Source organism: Panulirus ornatus, chromosome 17 (assembly GCF_036320965.1).
Source record: "Panulirus ornatus isolate Po-2019 chromosome 17, ASM3632096v1, whole genome shotgun sequence".
NCBI classification, from domain to species: Eukaryota; Metazoa; Arthropoda; class Malacostraca; order Decapoda; family Palinuridae; genus Panulirus; species Panulirus ornatus.
This window is the reverse complement of record NC_092240.1, coordinates 51,578,085-51,592,254: the sequence shown is the minus strand read 5'-3', so window position 1 is coordinate 51,592,254 and position 14,170 is coordinate 51,578,085. Positions and strand designations below refer to the sequence as shown.

Sequence of the window (14,170 nt, the reverse complement as noted above, 5' to 3'; positions counted from 1 at the left end):
ATGTATTTGGATTATATCCATTTACCTGTTTCAAAGTCTGGGTTTTTTTTTTCATCTCTATACTCGAGAGAGAGAGAGAGAGAGAGAGAGAGAGAGAGAGAGAGAGAGAGAGAGAGAGAATTGAGAATTTAATCACACGACTGTCTCTCTCGTTGGCCCTGGGTGAGGTTGAGCCACCAGCTGCTATTGCTGGACCGAGAAGAACTTCCCCTCCCCCACCCCAGCCTTCCTCCCTCCTCTCCTCTCCTCCCTTTAGCACGCCCGCCTCCCTCCCTCACCCAAGTACACACACACACAAACACACACCCGTCCCTCGGGCGCCCACACAACCTCTGCCTGGAGCAAATTATGTTGCTATGTTTGGAAACCTTCTCAGGCAGGCGCGTCCCATTATCGCTCTCCACATTATCTATCTTGACTTTGATTGCCTATCCCCCGCCATTCTCACTTTCACACACACACACACCACACACACACACAGACACACACACACCAACACACACACACGTCTGAGCTGTGGACGAAGCTTTTGCTGACTTTTGCCTGACGGAGGGTTGTTGACGCTTTGCCTGACGGAGGGTTGCTGACGCTGGTCTGACGGGGTTGCTGACTTTGGCCTGACGGAGGGTTGCTGACGCTAGCCTGACGGAAGGTTGCTGACGCTGGCCTGACGGAGGGTCGCTGACTTTGGCTGACGGAGGGTCTCTGACTTTGGTCTGACGGAGGGTTGCTGATGCTGGTCTGACGGAGGGTTGCTGACTCTGGCCAGACTGGGGGTCTCTGACTTTGGCCTGACGGAGGGTTGCTGACGGGCTGAGGAGGTGTGCGCTAGCTGGGAGGACGCTGAGTGGGACGTTGGTCGCTGACGCTGGCCTGACGGAGGGTTGCTGACGCTGGCTTGACGAAGGGCAATATGCCATACGGGGCGCTGTGCCACAGTGCTGGCATATGACATATCTGAAGATCACCCCAGGGCCAAATCTTTGTTAAGGAGGTTGCGCTACCTCCAGTTGCAGGGAAATGGTGACTCCCTTGAAGCGAGAGTGTACCCCTCTCCCAGTCATACAACCTCGCCAAAAGGAATTTTTTTTTATTCACACGCGATGTAACCTCTTGCAGGTGGAGCCCGGTAACACCAAAAATGAGATACTCGCTCACAAATATACTAGCAACTTACTGTAAGAAGAAGAAGAAGAAGAAGAAGAAGAGGAAGAAGGAAAAGAAGAAGAAGAAGAAGAAGAAGAAGAAGAAGAGGAAGAAGAAGAAGAAGAAGAAGAAGAAGAAGAAGAAGAGGAAGAAGAAGAAGAAGAGGAAGACTGTAGTGTTAAGGTTAGCTAACTTCAGTGTACTATTCGAAATGATGTGTGCATATATATATATATATATATATATTATATTCTGTAGGAGTGCAAGCAAAATGTAAATAAGGATAAGAGATAGACGCGTATTCATCTATGGCGACCTAAAGCCTAGCCAATTAGCATCGCACAGAAGCAGTGAAATGGTGCGACCGTAATTCTTATTCGAATTGAAGTCTAGGGAAAATATCATCCTTACTTACTTGCTCTTCTTTCAGTCACTCTATTTGGAATGGAAAGAGTACAGAGACGAGCCACCAAGATCATTCCCGGATTCAGAAAACAAATTTTTATGAAAGCTGACTAAATGAATTCAATTGAGCCTAGGCATATTGAATTCACTATTTAATAATTCATATAAACTCGTATGGGTCACCGTTTTACCTCGAATGCATTGGTCCATTTATTTATTTTTCAATAGGATTGATTAACATATGAAATGGTTTAACAATCAGTGTGACTAAACAGTACTGTACACACGTTTAAGAATAGACTAGATAGATATTTTGCTTCAAATCTACGACTGACTATCTTTTTTTATATAAGTTTACTGGTTTAGTTTCCACCTGTCGTGGCCTCACACTGACTCGTGTGTGTGTGTGTGTGTGTGTGTGTGTGTGTGTGTGTGTGTGTGTGCGTCTGTTTTCTTCAAAAACAAACAATTTCGTCATGATCCATTGGTCTGTTCCTGTTTGCTTTCCGTTGTATACACTTCTCTGTTGGATTTCTCGACTGTTGGGTTTGTGAGGCAAAAATCTTATCAAATTTGTATCACAAATTCGTTCGTTTCTCTCTCTCTCTCTCTCTTCTTTCCTCTCTCTCTCTCTCTCTCTCTCTCTCTCTCTCTCTCTCTCTCTCTCTCTCTCTATCTATCTATCTATCTATCTATCTATCTATCTATCTATCTATCTATCTATCTATCTATCCTATATATATATTATATATATATATATATATATATATATATATATATATATATATATATATATATATTCATTTATATTATCTGTTATACTTGATTGCCATTTTCCCACGTCAGCGAGGTAGCGCCAGGAAACAGACGAAGAATAAATTAGCACTCATACACATAAATATACATTTCAACAAGTACACATATACATACACATACACAGTCATATATACACATGTACCTAATCATGCTTGCTTGCCTTCATCCATTCCTAGCGCTACCTCACCCCCACGGGAAACAGCATGATGCAGTATACCCCACGCGCTTGTGTGTGTGTGTGTGAGGGAGTTTGAGGAAGGGAAAGTTAACACGGACTGTGGCAGTAGTGTTGATGGCGGCGCCCTCTTAGTCGAGAAGGTAAGGGTGTGGCGTGGTGGGCCAACCTCTCTCCCTCCCACCCAACACCAGTCATTATGGCTTAGCCACAGAAACTGTAGGTCGCGGGTTCGATCATGTTGCTTCCCGTTACGTCGCCAAATCAAGGATCTATGTATATTATATATATATATTTATATATCTACATGAAAGTTATACGAATGATATGATCTAAATTCTATTTCGGTAGCAGAATATGCTATACTTCGAATATCCGTATGTTTCGAACTGAATAAACACGGAAGATTTATATGGACATGTAATTATTATATTTTCGCTGATTCAACTTTTAAGAAATATCTATTTTTGCCTTCGTCTATCGACTGCTTTCATCTGCGCGTTCTGATTTCAACCTTCATTGAATGACTGCCTTCATTACAGTCTGGTACAATGTATCTCCTTAGGGCACAAGTGAATATACTGAGGCCAGCGCTATATATATATATATATATATATATATATATATATATATATATATATATATATATATATATATATATATATATATATATATTCCTATGAGTCCACTGGGAAAATGAAACACGAAAAGTTCTCAAGTGCACCTTCGTGTAATAATCACATCAGGGGAGAGACAAGAGAGAAATATAACAGTCAGTTGATATACCCATTTTAAGAGTTAGAGAAGATAATTTGACTTGGCGTTTTCTTTTATCTCTGTTATATATATTTTACTCTATAGTTATCATATCTTTCAATATATATATATATATATATATATATATATATATATATATATATATATATATATATATTATAACACACACACAAGAACCTCACCTTTTACCAAACTCCATAAAAAATGATCATTTTGATGTCATGTCGTAAGAGGCGTGGATTGGGTTATTGACAAGTGTTTATGCAATTGTTTTTGATCGGTGAGGTTGTTATTTCCCTTATGATAATAAATGCGTCAATAATTTCTTTATACTTACACGCTTGATTTGGACTCATATTGACACCAGCCATATTATAACAACCTTTTCTAAGGCGTCGCTATTTTTTATTCCTCTCACTTTTTCTCTTTTAAAGGAACACTCCTTCAACGGATCTAACACAGATGGCAACGAAAAAAATAATTAGTTTTTCGTTAAGTTAGAAATATATATATCAAAAAAATAAAGCCGGGGTGTTCTATCTATAACATTTTTGAACTTATTTCTTAAAATTGGTTAGCTAGTTTATAGACAACAACTATTTCATGTAATATTTCCCTCGCATGATCAAACTCTTCGACTCCCTGTAACATTACTTTGGGATTATTTAGCCTCTGATACGTATTAATAATTTTCTGTATCACTGAAATAGCCAGTGTGGCTGATAGTGGAGCCCCACACGCATATTCACAATGGCCTTCCTCTATATCTTCTTTCTTGTGACGATATCCGGTCTTAAAATGGAGCTTGTCAAGAAATCAATTTGACCTCCTCTCTCCACAGCAGAATAACCACAGCCTCATTTTTTGTCTTATGTGAAATAGAAAAAAAAAAACATTTAAAAGAAAACTTCAACGTAGGGTTAACATCAATCCCAGAGGATTAAATGCACCAAGTAAGGTCGTTCGTTCGCTGAGCACTTCGTCAGTAGCCTCGCCAATTTCAAAAGGCTGAATTTCGCCGTAAGTACCTCTCTCTTCTCTCTCTCTCTCTCTCTCTCTCTCTCTCTCTCTCTCTCTCTCTCTCTCTCTCTCTCTCTCTCTCTCTCTCTGAACCACATAAAACACAAGTAAACAACCTTTGTGTCAGTAAGCTTAAGCATTTTATAACAAAGATAAGCAGCAAGAGGTGGCAAAATTGTTATGCTCCTGGTGGTATGCAGTACTGTCCTTCATGCATTTTCCTCACAACCCAATAAATTCCCGACTTATTAATAACCCAGGGTAATTATCAGAGCCAGGACCATAGATAGATTTTACAGTAGCATCATCGTACGACTTCATATTAAAAACGAAGAATATCTGACTTCAGGAAGACTTAATTTCGCACACGTATGTTGCTGAAGCTGAAACACCTCATTGAGTCTTTTGCTTTTCACAAGAACAACACACTGGGAAGACAGAGAAGAACACAAGATATAAGAAATACTATCCAGTGGTACACACAAGAACGTATGTATACCCAGTGGAATACATAGCGCCATCTACATGGAAATTACAGACCCAGTCGCTCACCGAAAATGTCACCAAAATCCTCCCCCAAAAAAGATGTTATTGGAATAATATAATAGCATAGCCATTAAGACACCCCTATGACTAAGTCTAACAGAGATAACTAGAACTTGCTCTAGGGAAAAATCCCTGGGTAAGAAGGACGTAAGGGAGGGATAAACAATTGTCTCTTTGGCGGCCATGTAGCAAACAACTTTATTATTGACGCATCAGATAACTTCGTCAGCAGTGTGACGCCACGCCCTTCCTCTCTCAAAAGGAAGGTTAGGTTGTGGGAACGGAGGAGTAATACAGACTCCCCACATCCCCCAAACCTCAACAGAAAGTATGGATAGCATGAGCTAAAGGCGGTGTCGTAGGAGAGATAACATGGCTGAGAATATTGTAATTAGAGTAAATGTAGAACCTCATTATCTTTAGGTAGTTACAATTCCAGGAATTCATTTGCAGTCAGATCAACGGCAAACCTTACATTAAACACTGTCACAATGCTGGTAATATTGCTCGTCTCCCTTTCCCGTAGAAGCACATCTGCCAGGGGTGCTGACATATCTGCCAGGGGTGCTGACATATCTGCCAGGGGTGCTGACATATCTGCCAGGGTGCTGACATATCTGCCAGGGGTGCTGACATATCTGCCAGGGGTGCTGACATATCAGGGGTGCTGACATATCTGCCAGGGGTGTTGACTTATCTGCCAGGGGTGTGACATATCTGCCAGGGGTGCTGACATATCTGCCAGGGGTGCTGACATATCTGCCAGGGGTGTTGACATATCTGCCAGAGGTGCTGACATATCTGCCAGGGGTATGGCAATTCTACCAGGGGTGCTGACATATCTGCCAGGGGTGCTGACATATCTGCCAGGGGTGCTGACATATTCTACCAGGGGTGTGACATACTGCCAGAGTGCTGACATATCTGCCAGAGGTGCTGACATATCTGCCAGGGGTGTTGACATATCTGCCAGAGGTGCTGACATATCTGCCAGGGGTATGGCAATTCTACCAGGGGTGCTGACATATCTGCCAGGGGTGCTGACATATCTGCCAGAGGTGCTGACATATCTACCAGGGGTGCTGACATACCTGCCAGAGGTGCTGACATATCTGCCAGGGGTATGGCAATTCTACCAGGGGTGCTGACATATCTGCCAGGGGTGCTGACATATCTGCCAGGGGTGCTGACATATCTGACAGGGGTGCTGACATATCTACCAGAGGTGCTGACATATCTGCCAGGGGTGCTGACATATCTGCTAGGGGTGCTGACATATTTGCCAGGGTGCTGACATATCTGCCAGGGGTGCTGACATATCTGCCAGGGGTGCTGACATATCTGCCAGGGGTGCTGACATATCTGCCAGGGGTGTGACATTTTCTGCCAGGGTGGTTTGACAATCTGCCCAGTGCTCAACTGAATATGTCTCAGCCAGGGATGCAGGGCCATTTTCTACCAGAGGGTGTGACAAATATCTGACCATGGGGTATGGCAATTCTGATCACCATGGAAATGTTACATATCTGCCAGGGGTGCTGACATATCTGCCAGGGGTGCTGACATATCTGCCAGAGGTGCTGACATATCTGCCAGGGGTGCTGACATATCTGCCAGGGGTGCTGACATATCTGCCAGAGGTGCTGACATATCTGCCAGGGGTGTTGACATATCTGCCAGGGGTGCTGACATATCTGCCAGAGGTGCTGACATATCTACCAGGGGTATGGCAATTCTACCAGGGATAATGGTGTTTGATTTTGCAATCCTGTCTCTCTTCACTAAGCTCAAAACTGAAATATGGGTCAAATCAGATCACATAGGCATGAACATGGCCTCTGGTCATCACCAAGAACTCGGGTTGTGTATAAAAATATCCTGAACATCGTCCATGGATTAGCAAAAAGGAAAATATATAAAGCTGAATTCACTGAGTCACCTTTGAAATGCTTAAGTATAATTAGGTGTCTCTCAGAACACCCAGGAAACAGACAGTAGTGAAGTTAGAAATCATCACAGGTCTTAAGATGAAGCCACACCAAATACAAAGCATTATATGTGTGGTGTTGGTGCCTATGTGACCATTTTTGATGCTCTACAGACGCAACAGTGTAAGGAACATTGCTTTATATATATATATATATATATATATATATATAATATATATATATATATATATATATATATATATATAATCTTTTTATTTCAAACTATTCGCCATTTCCCGCGTTAACGAGGTAGCGTTAAGAACAGAGGACTGGGCCTTTTGAGGGAATATCCTCACCTGGCCCCCTTCTCTGCTCCTTCTTTTATATGTATATTCGGAACAAGAGCTACCTACAATTTTAGGAATAATGGTGAATACAGGTGTTAGTTATGTCTGCACCAACGCGAGTGTTGGGGGACATGGCTTTCAAGTGGATGTGTTACAATTTGCTGATAATATACCCCTGACACGTTACTAACATTGGATCCACAACGTGGTAACAATTTTGGTGACTGTCAGTAACACTTGAGCGATAACAATATCACAATACACACCACTAGTCTACATAAAGCAGTTGTCCACAATTTTTATCTCCATATTCCCAATTACGGTTAGTGTGTGTGGGCCTTTCCTTCACCAACACAATCCTTATTTAAATATGTGAGGAAGATAGTAAATAAACCTTATGAGATGAACTGATATATGGGCCATGTCATCTATTATGCCATAAATACTCTTCAAAGCTGGCGAAAACTTGGACGTGTTTCCCTAATTCAAAGTGTCAACAGCTGTGAGATTTCATGATCCTACAGAAGTAATTTAGGATTATCCTTGTTCAGTATATCATCTTACAGTCATTGTTTCCAGTTGATAATGCAGATCCAACTCATCATCCATTGGTATTTTCCTATTTTAGCTGAGGGAATACTGCCGAAGTTTGATAATAACTTCCAAATGATCCATACCGCCAAAAGATGCTGTAAAATACCTGACTGAGTTAATGAAGGACACCTTTTAACTGCATTAGGCAGACATATTAGTACACATGATTATTCCCAGTTGACGAGACCAGTTGGGTTTACCCCCACGGCTTCGTGAAAACTTTTCCCTCCATTACCATAAGCTGAAATATCCAGTACGTCTTTGAAAAACCCCGTCACACCTCCAAGGCTGTTACTGAGAATTTTGGCCCACAGACCACAGCTTACCAGCCATCTCTGTTTTGAGGTAAGGTATATCAAGTTTTTGATGAATGTTACTTAAGTTTTTTGTAGTATTTGACGCCCAAGGTTACACAGTGTTTGACTCCATCTTTATTTAAAATGAACGTGTATCATGTCTGGATTCTTATATTGCCAGTTACACATTTATTTCTTGTGTCCTTTTAACTCAAAAGTCATCATGTGCTTGAGTGTGGGTGGCCAGCTTTTACGTGCGACCTACTAGGGTCGGGATTCGAACGTGGGTTCAGAGACTCATTTACCTTTCCATCATGTTATGGACGATATAACTCACTCACTTTACCCGTCACAAAAGCCATCCTTAAGATTAGCATCAAACCGTTGAGTGAGTGGTCCTAGCAGAGTGGTCCTAGCATTGGACAAACTACGAAAATTAAAATGAAGACCTGGAAATGAACCTCATGGTTTCTGAGTCGGGCCAAGGATTCGAGCAACGTCGACCTCACGGAAGGTGTGAAGACTTCGACGGCTTTTAGGAAAGCCAAGAAAAAGGGAAAATTACTCTCATAGGAATGCTTGAAATGGAACATAATTACCCCAGGATATCTTGCTATGATCCAGGACATCTTGCTATGAAACAGGATTTCCGTGGGACATCTTACTGTGTGTGACCCAGGACATCTAGCTATGAAACATGTCAGTGTTGATAATACAGCTGGATGTATCAAAGGTAATGTTAATTGTAATGTTGTTAAAAGTCCATTGGCATATGATGCAGACCAATGGGTAAGGAGCAATAAGATCAGTTGCCTTGACTAAACCTGAAATTGAAGTATTATTATATTATCAGAACACTGGCTATTACCATAATGGTGATCGTGATCACGGTTGCTCCCACCCCAAGTGCTAGACATTATCCAAAATAGTAGATTAGGTGACTGGATGCCAAGTATTTCTAGCTAAATAAAGGTGGTTGAGGGAGTGCCACAGTGGACAGCCTATGATAGACCTGGAGGCCATATGAAGGAATGTTTAGGAGATGCAAATATGCCATTTGAACGAATAATCAAGGTCCATAAATTTGTTAATGGAAGTAAAATTGCATACATATGGCATTAGGATTGATTTCCTATATACATTTTCATCTCGCAGATGATTTAGAGAATGAAATTTGAGACTCACGTTAGATATTTTCCTAGGTAATAATTGTTTTCTTCCTTGATGCAAAGTAGAGGTCTGCCCAGAGGTGGGTAAGAATGATCATCATCCATCTTATATCTTATTAGAAAGACACATGGAAATCAGACAAAAAGTGCAGGCCTCAGTGGACGTATAAGGTAAAACATAAACTGTTTATCAATTAACATAAAGAAAAAATACCTTAGTAATATTTTAAATGACCTAAACACCAAAGTGTTCAAACATACAGAGGGTGTATATTACCCATAATTATCATAATCATCATACGCAAAAACTGAGAGAAGACTGCATTCTCTTGAGAAAACACTGTATTGTAGAAAATCTATAGAAATATAAATGATGCATTGCACCTCTTGAGGTAGGTCATCACAAGAACAAAAAAAAAATACTGGTACTTCATTCACAGATAAGCAAACCAAGATTGAAAACTTGGAAAGCACACACTTTTAATTGTATTCTGACAATTTTCCTGTCATGTCCTAAGCTAACTTCACCCCTCAAGATAAAGTTAATATAGCGGCTGATTATTGTGACAGCATTTTAGAATGAAGAGTACATTTTGATGATGAACTAGGCCAGCTTGAAAATATTTCATCCACCACCCAAGACATAGGTAATGATTGGAGTATTGAATTTAGCATTCAAAAACTCAAGAAAATAAAAATCTACTAACTTTTCCCAAACATGAGACAACAGGTAAAGATTACATCCTTATTAATTCTTTCATCATTTCTCGACAAGTAGCAGAATGCGTATTGTATCTGGCCAAAGTTGGCTTGAAAGATATTTTTCTGTACCTTTAAAAGACATTAATTGTGGCGTATTTAAAGTACGGTAGAGATTCCTCACAACCAAATTCTTACAGACCTATCCCTATTTTCAACAACTGGAAAAAATAGAAAAATAGGTTGTAATGGTATTTTGAAACAATATATTATCCCCTTATCAGGCCAGTTTTAGACAAAGATCAAATGCTCATGAATGAGTTTGACAGAAGCATTATTTACAGTGTGGATGAAAAAAGAGAAAATTAGTTTTGCCATGTATTTTGATTATCTCAAAAACTTTTGACAGAGTATCCTACAGGGCAGTGCGTGTCAAACTGCTTGAAGTTGTAGGGACCTTGCTTGGGTGGTTAAGAAGCTTTATAAATGATGAAATATTCCAAGTATTTCAATTAGTTTAAAGTTATTACGGAAAAGAATATCTGATCAGGAGTCCCACATTGGGCCATTTTGAGACCACTGCTATTCTCATTATTTATGGCGGACATCCCTGTGGTTGGTGATGTCAAATGCAATGTATTCACATATGATAAAGGCTTTTATCTTGTAGCCAATGATTACAGGATAGCTTTACAACAAATGCAAATTGCAAATGATCTCTTTTGCATTTGGTCGGATGAATGGGATATTGAGATTAATGCTGAAAAATCATGTTTGCAGTACTTACCAAACATTCATTTATATACCCTCTTGCGTTACATAAAGATAATGTTATGATTAGATACAGAAGGTGAATACATATTTAGGTTTGATTTTTAACAGCTACTCTCATGTAGAGAAAACACATGGAGGAGTTCCGTAAAACTGTAACCAACACTATGACATTATGAGATCTTCGTTAAAAGCCTGGAAAGCTGATAGGAAAATGTTAATTATCGTGTAAATATGCATTCAGACCACTTTCACTATATAGTACCAGAAATGGTAGACCATTTCCTTCTCAGTTGTCTCAGGCATTATGGAGCGGGATGTGTGTTTAGAAGCCATACTACTTGGAGCAGACAACTGTGATCATGACACGAGTTCAAAATTGCAAAGGTAGTAATGTCCTTCTTGCTAAGCAGAGGGAAAATGAAGAATTATAATGATAAATATATATAAGTACTTTAGTGATTGTCAAGTTGCACTCCTCTGACCCAGGTAACTGTCTTTTCTTTCTGCCTTACTGACATGTGTATAACTAGCATTCTGTCCACAAACATACAATCTCTCCATGTCATATGTAACACGTGACAACATTTAACACATGCAGCTCATTCTTTGTAACTCTAGATTTTCCTGTGGTGAGCAATATGTGCTAACCCTGCCTTTTGACATAATGTTAGGAGCATTAGATAGAAGTTGCAGATGGGAACATTTAGTCTGGAGCTTTAGGTAGAAACATTAGTTAGAAGTAGAAGGATTAGACAGAAGCAGTCATTAGGAACATTAGGTAGGAGCCTCTGTAATCACTGTGCTAGACTTGCCCTCTGCCAGTGGCCCTCTGCCAGTGGCCTGTTAAGGGTGAGGCACTAAAGGTTGTGTTATGGAGACTGTTGCTGTGGACACCCCTTTAAGGGAGTTCCGATTGGAACATCCAGCTGATATCATTGCTACAGTACCTGTGATTCTACAGAAGTCTGACTAAGAAATACAAAGGTGAGACTTATGAACAATGAAAGTTTAGTGGCTTGCACCGTAAAGCAGAAAAAAGACAACTCTCATGTCGTTGAATTTTTGTAATGACCTATTTGTACTGTACAGGAAGGGAGTTTTCTCAAACATTCTTTATCATTATACCACTACTTAAATTTATGCATGCTCTCTGCATTGACCATGTCTTCAGTCATTCTCTTCCTTTCATCTACCAATCTTATACTGTAGCAGTATTTATTTACATCTTTTTTGACAATTCTATCACATGATTTCAAGTTATGTCTTCTGGTTGCTTTATCCCTACATCCCTCGAAAAACTGTTCACTGTCTGTTGTCGATCTGCTTTAAAACCTAGAGGTTGTGATCAGTTCACCCCTCATGTTTCTCTCTTCTTAAGTGTGCAAATTTAAAGCATCTAGCTTTTCCCTGTAACTCTGCTCTCTTAATTCTGGTACCATCTTTGGTGCTCTCCTTAGGACTTCCACCGTTAACTCTTAGTGCTTCTGTAGGTGTGTTGATGACCAAGCTTAAGAACCATATTCTAGTTTTTGCCTCATTTAGGATATGTACATTTTGCTTAGTATTTCCTTATCCTTAGATTTTAGAATTGTTTTATAATTTGCTAGCAAACAAAACAGTTTTGTCTTCCTAACTATTCTCCTTATATGGGACTGTGTAACAGGTTAGGGACAGTGTCAACTCCCAAATCCTTTCTCATACACAAAATCCTAAAGCTTATTTCATGCTAATCAGTAATTATATTGAGGCCTTCTTTCACTTCGTCCCATCGTCATTACTTGATATTTGTTTGGGTTGAATTTCATCAACCACATATCAGACCAAGTTTGGAGTCTATTTAGGTCCCCTTGTAAGCTGATGCAGTCCTCCTCACTTTACAATTTCCTCGTGACCTTTGCATCATCAGCAAACATACTCAGGGATAAATACATACCTTTAGGCAAGTCATTTACATATATCAAGAAGAGAAATGGTCCACGATCAGAACCCTGTGGCACTCCACCAGGCATCTTAATATGTAAGCAACTATGTAGTTATTATGGTTTTTTTTTTTTTAAGCTGGTATTTTAAGATATACACTTAATCAGTCGTGAATGATAAGGATAAGAAGGCTGCAACTGATGCAGAAATTGAAGTTATTTTGGCAGTAACTGAAAGTGGGATTGAGTTTGACATCAATGAATGCTATGATGCCTTAGCAGTATAATTGGATGAGAATGTCAAAAGCCTAAATCTTCCAGACTTATTGAGCATTTAGCTCATGAAAGGTTTGATATTTACCTTCAGGTATCAGGGTCTAGATTTTGTATAATAGCCATATGTATGATTGACTGTAGATGCAAAATAATGGTACATATTACTGTATTTTTATTCATTATCATTATTTTCAAATTCTATTTTTCACTAGATTTTTGTCACTCATGAACATCCTTATCCTCTTATTATTATTATTATTATTATTATTATTATTTATTATTATTATTATATGGTGCCTACTGATATTCAAATTTATTTTTGTATAAACAATGATGATTTTTGATGTTATTGACTCTGTTGAGTGAATTTATATACCATTCATGAGAGAATAGTTTAAGAAATATTTTTGTATTTTTTCCGTAAATTGTCATTGTTCTCTATTCAGTATGAATTTCAAGAAATTCTAGTTCAAGTTCTAAAAAATGTATCTCTTTTGGTATTGAGAAAGTAATAGAAAATGTCAGATTGATCATTTTATTTTTTCAAAGCATTGAATTTTCAGGCACTATCTACCTTATCTATATCTCTGATGCCCATTCCCTCCAGGAACATTCTTCCACATTTCTCTCCCTCCAGTAATCTTCCACTCTATTTCCTCATGTCACAGGTGGTCTTCTACATACACTGTCTTTGTAAACTCCTAGTCTTAACATTCTATGCCCAGACCACCTCAAAGTATTTTTTCACCCACTCTACCACTCTACCATTTCTTTTGCAATCCCTGACATACCATATCTCTCATACACCCTTTCATTTCTTTCATCATTCCATCTAGTCATACCACATGCTTCTCTCAAGTAGCTCATTTCCACAGCCTGGATTCTTGACCTTTCAGACTCATTTCTATCCATGTTTCAGCTGCATAGGTTAGGATTGGGAGGACTATGCTGTACCTTATTTACACCTCTACCCCTGATTTTTCTATTTAGGGACCCAATAGCTCTTCTACCCTGTACTGCTCTCTCCCATATCTCTCCTTCCATATCACCAAACTTACCAAAGACTGCTCCTAAATACCTCAGTTCTTTTATGTCTTCCAGTCTTCCTCCCCTATATCCAAAACATGGTTTAGTACACTTTCTTTCATTCCATATTGTTTTGCAAAATCTATACATTCACTCTGTTTCCTTTCAAACATCATTACTTTACTTTTACTTGCAATTACTTTCAATTGCCTAAACTTGCACAAATTATATTTAACACACATACATCCTTCTGCAAC

General features: G+C 39.4%; 1 long non-coding RNA gene across 1 annotated transcript in view; it reads left to right on the top strand.

Moving 5' to 3' along the window:
• The first annotated feature begins 1,145 nt into the window (after positions 1-1,145).
• The window catches only part of LOC139754754 (uncharacterized), a 51,791-nt gene continuing 38,766 nt past the window's right edge, over positions 1,146-14,170 (top strand). Inside the window, exon 1 of the long non-coding RNA XR_011713943.1 lies at positions 1,146-1,329. This is a non-coding gene — a long non-coding RNA (uncharacterized lncRNA). The remainder of the gene's footprint in view (positions 1,330-14,170) is intronic.